Source organism: Nomascus leucogenys, chromosome 5 (genome assembly GCF_006542625.1).
Source record: "Nomascus leucogenys isolate Asia chromosome 5, Asia_NLE_v1, whole genome shotgun sequence".
Taxonomy (NCBI): Eukaryota; Metazoa; Chordata; class Mammalia; order Primates; family Hylobatidae; genus Nomascus; species Nomascus leucogenys.
Window position 1 is genome coordinate 136,412,973 of NC_044385.1, and position 15,488 is coordinate 136,428,460.

The following is a 15,488-nucleotide window of genomic DNA, read 5'->3' on the forward strand; positions in this document are numbered from 1 at the left end:
CAACACAAAAATCAGACGCTTAACACAAAGTCAGGAAGGGGGCGTGAAGCCCCAGGAGCAGAACTGGGCTCTTCATGTTCCCTGGATGGCCAGGGAGCAGGGACATTGGGGAATGCGTCACCAGTTGTAATTTTCATTTGGGAGATCTATTAGAATGGGTCTTACTTTGAAAATAAGTTTCAATATGATTGAAAAACTGGTTACTTGAATTGCCTAATTTTTTATTTATAATTCTTAAAATGTTCTTATGCTTTTATTATAAAAGTGTAATTCTTATACTTTTTTGTTAATTTTTTAAACTGATAAGAACAGATATTACACTCAATCTTAGCCCAAAAGGCTAAGAAGCGATGATTTTTAATTTTTTAAAAGTAATAAGCGTTTTTCATATAATTGTGTTCAATTAAGTAGAACTATCCCATTTGGAAAGGACGGAGGGAAATAGAATACAAAAGTGGAACAAGGAAATCTATCATAAATAACTGAAGTAAAACAAAATAAAGCACAACGTATTAATAAGTGGCTTGTGTTTGGTTTTTGCATTTACCTTGTTCCTGCATGAATACCTTAGACACAGAGCAGCAAGTTGGAAATCTTAGTATCTTCAGAGAGACTTTCCTTAATGTAATTCATACAAAACAATTGGGAAAATTAAAAGGCCATGAAGGTGTTATTGTCCTTGTCTTACAAATATTAAGTTACAAAGCTGGACATTCAGAGGAGTCAACATTTCTAAGTCAGGGCTCAGGGTAGCGATAATTAAAATGGACCGTGGCTGGGTTGACTGTGTTTGAATTATGCCACCCAAAGCCCCTGGAATACTACCTGATAAGGATGACTTCATCAACAGAACCTAATAGGATGCTAATAATGCCTGCTGGCCTATTTAGGAAGCTATTTTGTAGTGACGAAGGTTGGCTTCCCTGGGACATTGTGTCATATGAGCCATGGGGATCACACAGCAACGAGGACATGAGTTTCTTTCTATTTATAACCAGTTTGCTAGCAATGGCAACATGATGAGAAATGAACAATCACATCTGCTGGGAAATCGTAGGGCTCATTTTGTTTCTTCCTTAACCCACAAACCCTCGTGGAGTTGAGAAAGGATGTGGGGGAAGGACCCTGTGGGGGCGTCACACTGCCCAGGGGCCCACATTCAAACCCTTGCCACATTCCGTTCTAAGCGCATTACACAGGTCATCTAATTTATCCACAATCAACAAAGTTCTACAAGTGACGACACTGAGTTCAGAGTAAGTGAATAATTGTCCAAATTCATTTAAAATTCAAACACAGGCAGTCCAGTTTCAAAGCCCATGCGTTTCTGTTAAATGCACTGAAACAGACATCTGAGGGGGACGAAAGTGTTCACTTTCCTGCACTCAGTGCAAACTGCACTGTGCAAAGTGGTCATTCCTATCCCTTAACACTAACTTGGACAGATCCCTGAGCTTTTGGATTCCTTTTAGGGACTAGGGACAGTCCAGTCCTGTCTAGATAAAAGCTATCCTCTTGTGCTACCCTCAGGCCCTGCCCATTCTTGGGCTAGGTGCCCATTCTTGTTGCAATGACCCTCAGATTCAGCTCCATGGAGTCCAGCATCCGTGAACTTAGATGGGGCATAAAGTATATGTTTACTCTCACCAACCTTCTGAAACGTAGCATGTCTTTCAATTATGACTAAAGGCCACAAACCACTATAGTATTAACAGTATCTGAAGCTTTGTCACCAATAGAAAAAATAGGTATCACATTACAATAATTTCAGGTATTACGAAATATTATTTATGCTCAGCAGTATTCTAAAATGTGTCCCCTTCTAGACAGTATTATTTAATGTATCAATAAAGAAATACGTATATTACTATGTTGATAATTTTTAAAATATTTTGATAAGTGCATTTTAATATAGTAGTTTTCTTTATAATACTACGTATTTTAGCACATGCCTTTTTAAAATAAACATTTTTTTCTAAAAAGATTTCCATAGGCTCTGTTGAATTGCCACAACTTACAGAACAAACAAACAAACAAGAACTCTGGGCTGGTGGGACAGGGAGCAGGCATAGCCTTTCTTTGCATCTTTCTCCTTCCTCCTCCTCCCGTTCCTGCTCCTCCCCGCTGGGGACCAGGCAGGGCAAGGGAGAAGGGACCAGCCTTTCACAGCTGAACTGTGGAAGTAAAGGCCCTCCCCACACTGCCCTGAGCCTTCTGTGATCCCCAGGCATTCTCCTTATTTGTTGGGGTTGGGGGAGGTCCCCAGGCGTTCTCCTTGTTTGTTGGGGTGGGCGGGAGGTCTGCAGATGAGTTTTCCCCGGGCCCTCCACCCTGGAGAGCCCTCAAACTTCTCTCTCCATTCCCGCTTCAGACCCTGCCCCCCTGTGAACACTGAATATCTGAGAAAGGTATCAGTCAATTTAGGAATTTTATTTTGCCAAAGTTAAGGATGCACGCCTGTGACACACCCTCAGGAGGTCCTGATGGCGTGTGCCCAAGGTGACTGGGGAGACATAAGACATCAATCAATACATGTAAGATGAACATTGGTTCCACCCAGAAAGGGAGGACAACTCGATGCAGGGAGGGGGCTTCCGGGTCACAGGTGGGTGAGAGACAAATGGTCACACTCTTTTGAGTTTCTGATGAGCCTTTCCAAAATGGGAGGCAGGTTTGCCCTAAGCAGTTCCCAGCCTGACTTTTCCCTTCAGCTTAGTGACTTCGGGGCCTCAAGATTAATTTTCCTTTCACACCCCAAAGCATGCCTCATAGCTTTTCCCAGAGAAGACTCTTTGTGGGGAGGGCCAGAAGAGCTCAAGCCAAGCTCTCTCCCACAGGCCCCAGACAAAGCTCACAGCCCGGGGCCCCCACAAAGCTGTGGGTGTGCCTTACTCCGCCAGCTCTGCACTGCCCCCTCAGATGGGTTTCGGGGGTGCGAGCAGAATCCAGCCAGGGCTAGAGACACCCGCAAAGTCTGAGATGTTCCTGTGGCCCTGGGGTATGGGGACAGGGAACTTGGCAAGGAAGACATCCCCTCCCAGAGGGGAAAGCACAAGACCCCTGCAGACTGGAGTCTCCTGCCTCCTCCTCCACTCTCCTCTCCTCTCTTCTTCCAGAGGGGTGCGGGCTGGAGAGGGCTGGGGTGGCTGACAGAGCTGGGCTCTTTCAGCAGGACAGGAACCCTGCCTCCAACTGCTGGCAGCTCTTCAGAATATGCGGTGCTGTGGCCTCTTTTGCTTTAGCTGGGGCTCTAATTAGGAATTTGGACAATGGGGAAAGTCTCAGCCACTGTGTCCTGTTACCCCAGCAAAGCTGAGAAAACCACACTCACAGGAATCCCCTGCCATATTGCTTCTGAGGGCAATTCCCCTTACCACATTCGCAACTTCAGTTCCTTAACGTGTTCCGGGAACACTCATCCTCCATGCAGCAAGGTGAGGCTGCCAATCCTTCCTATACTAGATACATGTGTGGCAGTAGCTGTTAACAGTGACAGGGTGGAAGGCAAAGGGTGCTAGAGGTTGAATTTCTTTAAGTACCAAGGAGGACTTCTTTCTTTAAGAAGAAACTGCCCAGCGACAGTAAGGACGCATACAGTGCCACGGATGCTCATTTGTAATTCCTTCAAAATGTGTGTTCTCATTGTATTTTTACTGTTACAATTCATATTTGCAAACTCTGGTGAAAGGCTTCATTTAGCATATTTGCAATAATTCCCCATCCACTTTCTTTCCAACACAGTTAGTTACCCGTTAAAAAAAAAAAAAAAGGCATTGACCTGGCCATAGATCCTAAGTAGCACCTAGTAACCTGATTCAGGTTAACCTTGGTAAACACTGAATTAAAAAGGGCAATGCTGCTATAAATTGCACCTAAGCCATTCTGCAGAGGTGGAACTTCACAATCAGGGGACCCGGGTGCCACCTGCAGTCTGTCCTGGGAACGCGTCACAGACAGCAAGCCGTCCACCCACGTACAAATACACACTGTTGCATGGAGTGTCTAGCGAAGACTGCTTCAAAACCAGTCTGCAGAATTTTCTCATTTGCATCGGAAAAATGAATATCCCTTAAGGTGGAGCTCCGCCTAGGTACATTTGGTGCGGAACCCGCCCCAAGCAGCAAGTCGTGGGGAAATGTGAAACCAGCAAGAACTGCCCCCAGGGAAATTGAAGATAAAACACAAAACCGAATTTAAAAAGTCACCTGCTGCTCCATTTCAAACTGGAAGTCTAAAAAAGGCATTTCCTGACGCTGGCGAGTGACTCAGTGTCACCGTGACTCGGCCGCGCCCGGTTGCCCACGAGGCGGGAGGAGGAGGCAGATGCTGCGGGCGGCGCGGGGAGCCGAGCCCGCGCGCTGCTATTTCGGGCAAGTCTGCGGCGAGCAGGGCCCGCAGTCCACGCGCACTCAGGAAGTACAAATAGGGCGTGCATCAGAGGAAGCGCTCCCCACGCAGAGGCTGTGGGAAAGTGATTCAGCGCTGCTAGAATCCCCCTCTCCCGCGCCCTTCGCAGCGCAGCGAGGGAGGGAGGGAGCGCGCCAGAGCCTCCTGCAGGTGCGCGCGGGGCAGGCGGGCAGGCGGCGCGCGCGCCCAGGGGCCCCAGGTGACCTCCTCCCGCGCGCACACAGCGGGCCAGGGCGCACCCGGAAGCCCGTTACCCAAAGGCAAGGCCTGTTCCGGCCTAAAGCAAACTCATCCACACAACGTCGCTAGCGAGTTCCGTTTCCCTGTTTCTGGGAATTTGTGACTGTCAAAACAAACGTTCAGGTGACCACTGCCCTGAACTGCACTGAGGAAAGGGCTAAGGACCAGAGAAGGAGCTGGTACGAAAGGCTGTGAGTTCACAGGGTGCCACGTGCAGGACTGGAGAGACCCCAGCCCCATCAGATCTCCTCTCTCCAGAAGCACCCTCCCTCTCCATCCCTCCAGAGGCCGGGGCCATGTGTCCACCCATGTGGAGGTGTAAGGAGAGCCAGAGGGAGAAGTTCCCACGTGGACCCAATGGCGAAAAATCTTGCAGTCAAAATCATTTAGAAACATTCTGCGCAGAGCTGGCTGAGTGTTGGGTGACCAGGTGATTGATGCTCAGGCGTTAAGGGAACAATGGGCCTTCCTCTGCATGCTTTCAGAGCTGGAGGGGCCTTGCCATGGGCAGAAGCAGAAAGATCATTTAAGCAGCACCCTGAACAATGACTGTTTTCAGAAAGTTATCGAACAGGCTTGTGAAATATTTTTCTCTTGGTGTCTTTAAAAGATATTTTCACTTCTCCCGCGTGATTCAGTGTGGTTTGGAAGTGGGAGAAGAAGGAGGCTTGAGATGTTGAAGTTCACTGCTAAGTCTCTCCTTCAGGGCTCTAATTATTAAATATTTTCTCTCTATATACCTTGTCTATCCAAATGATCATGAACCTGGGATGGAGGATAGGATTTATTACCTTGTCTCCTCCCAAGGGGTCCAGAGAAGGCCATGTGAAATGAGGGGATGATTAATAAACATTAGATTGACTGATGACCTCCACAGTATGTGAAATTGTCTTTTATCAAACCAGCAGGGAGACATAGTAGAGTCAGACAGGTATAACTCAAATGATCAGAAGGATAAGGATCAGAAGCTTCTTAGAACACGACTTGAAAACATCTCTTAAATCTGGAATAACAAAGGTTGAAGAAGATACGAATTATGAAAAGAATGATCTTAACAAAACCTCAGATAGTTAAAAATTACTCTAGGGGACACCTTTTAATATTGCAGAGAGATCATCTCAGGTCCAATAAAACCAAATGCTATTTTTGCATCATGGGATTTAAATATAGGGAATTTGTCATTCAGGTAGAAATGAAGTTGACCACAAAATTATCCTCAGAATGATTTAGACACACGTGTAAAGGAAAATGCAGAAAGAGAGAGGAAAACAATCCACACTGGTATAAAGTCTCCTGAGGCAGGGGCTATGCCGTGACATTGCATCCCTGGACCTCACTCGGGGCCTGGATGAAGGAAGAGATGCCGTGTGCACTTCATCTTGCATATTTCTCATTTAATCCTCAAGGCAACATTCAGATGTGAGCAACCTTTATTCCATTTGTAATCCAACCCTCAACCTCACCCTATCTATTGCATAACTACCTTTTTAGTTCCTTAACCTGACAAATTACAGGTTTCTTCCACAATTATTTATTCATTTTTTTTGCACAACACTTCTTAAGGACTCAACATTATTGATTTCCATTTATCCTGTACCTAACCCAGTAGTTGGGAAATAATAAGCATGCAGAATATGAATGATGAAGAGATAGATTGGTGGATGGATGGATGGATGGATGGATGGATGGATGGATGGATGGAATGAATAGATGGATGAACAGATGAATGGACAGATGGATGGATGATGGATGGATGATGGATAGATGATGAATGGATGGATGATGGATGGATGGATGATGGATGGATGATGGATGGATGATGGGTGGATGGATGATGGATGGATGGATGATGGATGGAGGGATGATGGATGAATGATGGATGGATGATGGATGGATGGATGGATGGATGGATGCTGGATGATGGATGGATGGATGGATGATGGATGGATGAGTGGATGGAAGGAACAGATGGAAGGGAACAGAGAATCAGTAAAAGGATGATGAGTGATGCAGCCAAACTGGTTTTCCCTTTTTTGTAAATCCTCCTCAGTCTATGATTCTGATTTGGAAGAATTACAAGTAAAAATGACCTAATTTGTGCAGATCTCTGAGAGGTTTTATATCTTACCCAAGGTCACAAGTATGTAAGTGGCAGAGTCAGCATCTGAACTCAGATTTGTCTAGTTTCATGAGGACAACAAAATGACTCTTGGGTTCAGATACAGGATGGGTGCACTGAGTCTTAGGCTTTAAGAATTCTGGTGTATAAGTGATGGTACCCCAAATGAGTGCAAGCTAATGCATGTAATTTAAAGTCCAGTAAGCTAGAGTGAAAAAGTGCATGGAAAGAGCCAGCATACAGCCATTGAAATCGAAAAGCCCATTAATGATGGTTAACTAAATTGGTAGATTATGGTGTGTCCGAGCTTTAGAAAAGAGAGTGGAAAGAAAAAAAAAAAAAGGAAAAGAGAGTGAAAAGATTTTTTAAATGACCAAAGTTGAACCGTTTGATTCTCTTCTGTTTATCACCATCATATTTAAAATCATCAAAACAAGTACTCTGTATGCTTCTAAGTTGCTATTGTGGCTGGTGCCAGTCCCAGGAAAAGTTTAGCAGGCCACTCCAGCCTGTCCCTCCTGCTGAGTGCATGGAGCAGCTATTAGAGGACTCTGTCAGTGAACAGTAGCAGACAGACTGGGGAAGAAAACCAGATTCAGATGTACCACCAAAGCAGGAGAATTTTACCATATTTTTTCTCCAGTTCTCCTGCTGTTTAGCCCAGATATGGCTGCAGCCACAGAAATTATGTGCAGAGTAAGTGAAGACACAGTTTTAGAAACAAGGGGTCAACAAGAGGAATGTTAGGATCTGAAAAGTAATGGGGAGTTCAGTGGGAGGGTGGAATGAGGGAAGGAGATCCAGTAAAATTGTTCAGGGACTCCTGGACTCATCTTTGATTTGTGTGTGCATAGATCTGACTCTAAACAGCTACCAAACTGAAAACTGCCCACACTGCCCGCACTCAGACAGGCCATTGGGGGGCACGCATGCAGGACAGATCCGAAGAGTACCGCAAAAACAGATCTACGTATAGAAGGTGAATTGAAGCTTGCAGCCTGGAACCTGACCCAATCATTGGCCTGCAAAAACCCCCAAACACCAACATTTTCCATAAGAGAAAGACATACATCTACAGACTCACAAAGCTAAAGAACCCAATCCACACACAGACATGTCATAATTAAATGTCTGAAAATTAGAGAGAATGAGAAATCCTAAAAGTAGCCAGAGACAGCACATTACTTAGAGGGGAACACCGATTTGAATGATTCAGGGTTTATTATCAGAAACTAAATAGAGGCCAGAAGGAAAGAAAGTAAACAATAGATTTAAATTGTTGAAGGTGAAGAACTATTAGAATTCTATGTCCAGTGGAAAAAAATACCCAGTACAGGTGAAATAAAGACATTTTTCAAGTGAAGAAAAACTAAAAGAATATATATTTCTCTAAAAGAATTGTTAAGGGAAGTTCTTTGAACATAAGAAAAATGATATTAAAAGATACTTTGAAACATCAAGAATAAAGAAAGTAAAATATAAATGGGAAATAGCTGGGTAAATATGAAAGACTTTTCTTCTTTTGGGTTTTAAAAGTATATCAATGTAGGAAACAACACAAGCTAAAATAGCAAACTAGAAAATGTGTAAATAACAAAAAAAGGCAGAAAAAGAGAAAATGAACAGTAGCATACAGAAAACCAACAATAAAAAGCTAGACTTAAATCCAAACATACCAATAATTGCTTTAAACACAAGCCCAGTCTAAACACACTAATTAAAATACAAAGATTGCCAGAACAGATTTGAAAAATATGACCCGACTATATGTTGTCAGCAAGAACCTCACTTCAAATATAAGAATATGGATAGGATACAAATAACAAAATAGAGAAGACTTATCAAGCAAATAGCAATCAAAAGAAAGATGGAGTGGCTATATTAATATCAGACAAAGTAGATTTTGGAGCAAAAACTAATTCCCAGACATAAAAAGGCAGGTAGTATAATGGTAAAAGAGTTGACTCACCAAGAAGTCAGAACAATACTAACTGTATGCACCCTAATAATGGAACTTAAAAAGAGAAAAAGCAAACTGTTCCAACTGAAAGAAGAAATTTAGAAATCCAGAAAAAAACATTGGAAACTTCAGCACTCATCTCTCGGTAAATGACAGAACTATAGACAGAAAATCACAGGGATATAAAAGAACTGAACAATACCAACAACCAAGTGGGTCATAAATTACATTTATAAAACGATCTAGCCAACACTAATAGAATACATTTTCTTTTCAATTGTACATGGAACACTCACCAAGAAAGAATAAAAGAAACTTTAACAAATGTACAACTATTGAAAGAATATGTAGTATGTGCTGTGATCATAATGAAATTAAACCAGATATCAAAAACAGAAATATAACAGAAAAATCTACAAACATTTGGAAACTAAGCAACATACTTCCAAATAAGCCGTGGATCATAGGAAGTATCAAAGAAATTAAAACTTATTTTGAATTGAATGTAAATGAAACTACAACATAACACAATTCATGGGATGCAGGTGAATCAGTGCTTAGAGGGAAATATGTAGCATCAAATGCTTATGTTTAAAAAGAAAAAAGGCTCAAATTAATCATGTACGCTTACACCTTAAGAAACTAGAAAAAGAAGAGCAAAATAAACACAAAATAAGAACATGAAAGGAAATAATAAAGATAAGAGAAAAAATTTGATGAAATTGAAGGCAGAAAAAATAGAAAAAAATCAATAAATCCAAAAGCTGGTTCTCTGAAAAGATCAATAATATTGACAAACTTCTAATGAATTTGACAAAGAAAAAGATGGAAGATGAAAATCTTCAATATCAGGAAAGAAATAATAAATGCTGCTACAGGCTTCACAGACATGGAGATAATAGAATACCAGGAATAACTCTATACACACAAATTCGACAACTTGCTATGAACTAATCCTTGAAAGAAAAAGTTATCTAACTCATCCAAGATGAAATAGATATCCTGAATAGTCCTATAACTATTTGTAACTTAAATTTATAGTTGAAAACCTATAATTTGTTTTGAAATTTGCAGGACCAAACGGTTTTATTGACAAATTCTATTAAATATCTAAAAAAAAAAAACAACTCTACATAATGTCTTCCAAAAAATAGAAGAGATGGGAACATTTCCTAGCTCATTTTTTTTTGCAAATGGCATTATTTGATAGAAAAGCCAAAGGTAATATAAGAAAATAAAGTTAAAAGCAATTTTCCTCACCAACAGAGACACAATAAACTCTAGTAAGTACTAGCAAATCAAATGCTCAATATATAAAAAGAATAACATATCATGACCGAGTGGGCTTTATCCCAGAAATATAAAACTGGTCTGATCTTTGATTATCAATCACTATCATCCACTGTTTCAACAAGCTGAAGAAGAAAGGCCATATAATCACATCATATGGGATTGCATATGGGATTGCAATTGATGCAGAAAAAGCATTCAACAACATTTGATATCCACTCATGATACTTACAGGGATAAAGGTATCTGGTTCTTTTTTTAAACCCTGTAGTTAACATCATATTTAATGATGAAAGACTAAATGCTTTTTTCTTCAGATCAAGAACAAGGGAAGAATGCCCATATTCACCACTCCTATTTAACATTGTACTAAAAATTCTGGAGAGTACAAAGAGGCAAGAAAAAGAAAAAGAGGTGTGTGTGTAGGAGGGGTGAAATAAGAAAAGGAAGAAATAGACAGAGGAAAACATAGGAGTAAATATTCATGACCTTGGATCTGGCAATGGATTCTTAGATATGACACTAAAGGCATGAGCAACAGATGAAAAATAGATAAATTGTACTTCATCAGCATTAAAAACCTTTGTGCACTAACATACATTATTAAAAAAGTAAAAATACAATCATCATAATAGGAAAATATATTTGCAAATCATATATCTGATAAGGGTCTACTATTCAGAATATATGAGGAATGCTTACCAGTAAACAACAAAAAGATGGGTCAGGCATGGTGGTGCACAATTGTAATCCCAGTAGTTTGGGAGGCCCAGGCAGGAGGATTGCTTGAGCCCAGGAGTTTGAGAGCATTCCTGGCAACATAGTGAGACCCCATCTCTAAAAAAAAAAAATTAGAGAAATTAGCTGAGTGTGGTGGCGCATGCCTGTAGTCCTAGCTATTCAGGAGGTTGATGTGGGTGGATCACCGGAACATGGGAGGTTGAGGCTGCGGTGAGCCATGATTGTACCACTGCACTCCAGCCTGGGTGAAAGAGTGAGACCCTGTCTCAAAAGTAAATAAATAACAAAAAGACAAACAACCTAATTTAAAATGGAAAAGAAATTGAGTAAACATTTCAAATGTCTACTCAATATATAAATGGCCAAGAAGCACATTGAAAAGATGCACAGCATCATGAAAAATTAGGAAAATGCAAATCAAAACCATGACCCCTTCATACCCACTAAGATGGTTATAATCAAAAATTGGAAAATCATAAGTGTGGACAAGGACGTAGAGGAATTAGAGCCCGCATCACTGTTGGTGGGAGTGTAAAACAGTTCAGCCTCTGTGAAAAAGAGTTTGGCAGTTCCTCAAAAAGTTAAACACAGTCTCAGCAATTCCATTCCTAGGTGGATACCCTAAAGAATTGAGGTGGGTGGATCACGAGATCAGGAGATCAAGACAATCCTGGCTAACGTGGTGAAACCCTGTCTCTACTAAAAATACAAAAAATTAGCTGGGTGTGGTGGAAGGTGCCTGTAGTCACCGCTACTAGGGAGGCCTGAGGCAGAAGAATGGTCTGAACCCAGAAGGCAGAGCTTGCAGTGAGCCGAGATCGCACCACTGCCCTCTAGCCTGGGCGACACAGCAAGACTCCATCTCACAAAAAAAAAAGGAAAGAAAAAGAAAAGAAAAGCAAACAGGAGCTCAAACAAATGCATATGCACAGCAACACTATTCACGGTAGCCAAAGATCAAGATAGTCCACATGTTCATGAATGGGTGAGTGGATAAAGAAAATGTAGCATATTTACATGATGGAAGTTATACAGCCATAAAAGTGATTGAAGTACTGATGCATGCCACAATGTGGATAACCTTGAGAACATCATGCTAAGTGAAAGAAGGCACACACAAAAGTCATACACTGTATGAAATATCCAAAGTAGGCAAATGTGTAGAGTCAGAAAGCAGACTGGTGTTTGCCAGGGACAGAGGGGTAGGGAGGGAATGGAGCGTGACTTCTGAATGGGCATGGGGCTTTGGTGTGATGGAACTAGTTTTGGAACTAGACACAAGTGGTTTAGTACTAGATGCAGGTGGTTTAGTACTAGATGGAGGTGGTTTAGTATGAGATGCAACCGATTTAGAACTGAATGCGGGTGGTTTAGAACTAGATGCAGGTGGTTTAATACTAGATGCAGCTGGTTTAGAACCTGATGAAGGTAGTTTAGAACTAGATGCAGGTCGTTTAGAACTAGGTGCAGCTGATTTAGAACTACATGCAGATAGTTTAGTACTAGATGCAACTGATTAGAACTAGATGCAGGTGGTTTAGAACTAGATGCAGGTGGTTTAGAACTAGATGCAGGTGGTTTAGAACTAGATGCAGGTGGTTTAGAACTACATGCAGATGGTTTAGTACTAGATGCAACGAATTTAGACCTAGATGCAACTGATTTAGAACTAGATGCAGGTTGTTTAGAAATAGATGCAGCTCGTTTGGAACTAGATGCAGTTGGTTTACTACTAGATGCAGGTGGTTTAGAACTAGATGAAGGTGGTTTAGCACTAGATGCAGGTTGTTTAGAACTAGATGCAGCTGGTTTAGTACTAGATGCAGGTGGTTTAGAACTAGATGAAGGGGATTTAGCACTAGATGCAGGTGGTTTAGAACTAGATGCAGCTGACTTAGAACTAGATGCAGGTGGTTTAGAACTAGACGCACCTGGTTTAGAACTAGATGCAGCTGGTTTACAACTAGATGCAGGTGGTTTAGAACTAGATATAGGAGGTTTAGTGCTAGGTGCAGGTAATTTAGTACTAGATGCAGCTGGTTTACAACTAGATGTAGGTGGTTTAGTGCTAGATTCAGGTGGTTTAGTGCTAGATGAAGCTGGTTTAGTACTAGAAGCAGGTGGCTTAGAACTAGACGCAGGTGGTGACACAGCATTGTGAATGCACTATATGCCACGGAATTGTTCACCTTAACATGGTGAATTTTACGTTATGTGAATTTCATCAATTAAAAAATGGATTACAAATCGAAATGTAGTAAGTAAAACCATAAAACTTTGAGAAGAAAACGCAAGAGAAAATATTTGTGAGCTAGGGTTTATCAATGGGTTCTTAACCGTAATAGCAAAAGCATGTCCAATGGAAGAAAACAAAAATTGATAAGTTGGATATCGTCAAAATTAAAAAGTTTAGCTTTACACATGGACATAAACATGGGAACAATCAACACTGCAGAATACTAGAGCGGGGAGGGAGGACGGGGCCTGGGTTGAAAAGCTACCTATTGGGTGCCACGCTCGCCACCTGGTACTATACACCTGCGTAACAATCCTGCGTATACACCACTGTATCTAAAATAAAAGCTGAAATTTTAAAAAGCAAAAAAGTTTAGCTCTGTGAAAGACATCATTAAGTGGGTGAATTTGCAAATCACTTATCCAAAAACGGGCTTGTAACCAGAATGTGCGAAAAACATTCAGAATACAACAGTATGAAAACGAGCAACCCAACTGAAAACCTGAACAAACGGGCTGGATACGGCGGCTCACGCCTGAAATCCCAGCACTTCGGGAGGCCAAGGTGGGCAGATCACCTCAGTCTAGGAGTTTGAGGCCAGCCTAGATGACATGGTGAAACCCAGTCTCTACAAAAATACAAAATAATTAGCTGGGTGCGTGGCACACATCTGCAGTCCCAGCTACTCAGGAGGCTGAGGTGGGAGGATCACTTGAGCCCAGGAGGTGGAGGTTACAGCAAGCCGAGATTAGGCCACTGCAGTCCAGCCTGGGCAACACAGTAAGACCCCATCTAAAAATAAAATAAAATAAAATAAAATAAAATATTTAAAAAGACTGAGCAAAGGCTTAACAGACACTTAAAAAAAAAGAATATACAAGATATACAGACAGCCAAAAACTGTTCAACATCATTAACCATTAGAGAAATGCAAATTAACCATAGTTAATGCCACTATATACTTGTGAGAAGACCACACACACACACACAAATTGCTGGCAAATCAAATACTGGAGGGGATGTGGAGCCACTGGAGCTCGCATTGGTTGCTGGTGGAAGGCAGCATGGTGCAGCCACGCTGGAGGATGGTTTGGCAGCTCCTTAGAACATTGAACTCACACTTCCCCTATGACACAGCTGTCTTAGTACTGGGCATTTATCCTAAAGTAATGAAGACTTACATTCACATGCAAACCTGAATGTGAATGTTTATTCCTATTTATAATCACCAAAACCCAGAAACAACCCAAATATCCTTCAACAGGTGAATAGAGAAGTGAAGGGTGGTATGTCTATAAAATGCCATCCCGCTCAGCAATAAAAAGGAACGAACTACTGATACACATAACGACTTGGAGGAATGTCAAATACATTATGCTGAGTGAAAGAAGACAGTTTCAAGTCTATTATTCCATTCTTGAATAGACGATCTATGATGGGGGAGTTCCATGGTTGATGACCAGGTTAGGGTGCCTGAGCGTGTTATACATAGTACGGGTTTGAAGGTTTTTAGGTGATGAAACTGTTCTGCGTGCTGATTTGGTTATGGGTATGTGAACCTATATATAAGTTCACAATTCATAGAAATGTACATCAGAATAAGTTGGTTTTACTGTAAGTTAATTTAAAAAACATAAAAACTGCTTTCGGAATAACAGGTATAAGATGAATGGGATTTGAATGTTGGGATCCACGGTGTTATATTATCTTCTTTGTACTTTCCTAGGGATACTAAATTGTATATAATAAACATGACAAATGAACTTTATACATATATACGTACAAAATTTTGTACACAAAATATATATACATGTACGAAATGCTCTGAAGTGGCTCTTAATACCTCTCAGTAACTTCAGGAGAAACTAAGCCTAATGATTTTAATTTTCTTCTCTACCCTTCTATATACTAAGGAGAACAAAAGAACACTTTTCACTGGTTTTGTCAAAAGTGGCGAGAAGGTGGCGAACTGGGTCCCTGCCGCATGGCCTGCCTGGAGCACTGTGCTGCATGTTCACATTCTGTCCTTTGCCTTCATGATGGCTCTGGTGGGTGAGTTAACTGAGAACATCATCATACTGAGAGCTGTTTTTCTGAGTATGCAGTAACACACTCATTCTCCGTGGACTATATTCTGATCCAGTTCAAACTGAAGCTTCAGTCATTAGGGAAAAGAAATCAGCCATCTATTTTTTTTTCCTACATCAAGTAATACTTGGAATCCAGCCCTCTACTCCACTCCTAATATAACTAAAATCTCAGTTCTAACCCCCAGTGGATTCACACTTAATGGCTATATATGTGTGCTATTCATTGCTGTTTATCTTCTACTTAACCAATGCCTGGGAAGTGGCATTTGTACAGTGAATGAATGGATGGATGGAGATAGATGACAGCTCTCTGGGGGGACAGATGGAAGGATGTAAAGGAGGGAGTGAGGAGGCGATGAAAGAGGAAGAGATGGAGAACACCAATCTTTTTTTCCTTGTTGTAGT

General features: G+C 41.4%; 1 pseudogene; it reads right to left on the bottom strand.

The window, feature by feature from the left end:
* Positions 1 to 261: 261 nt before the first annotated feature.
* LOC115835222 lies at positions 262 to 352 on the bottom strand (annotated as a pseudogene).
* Between the last annotated feature and the right edge of the window lie 15,136 nt (positions 353 to 15,488).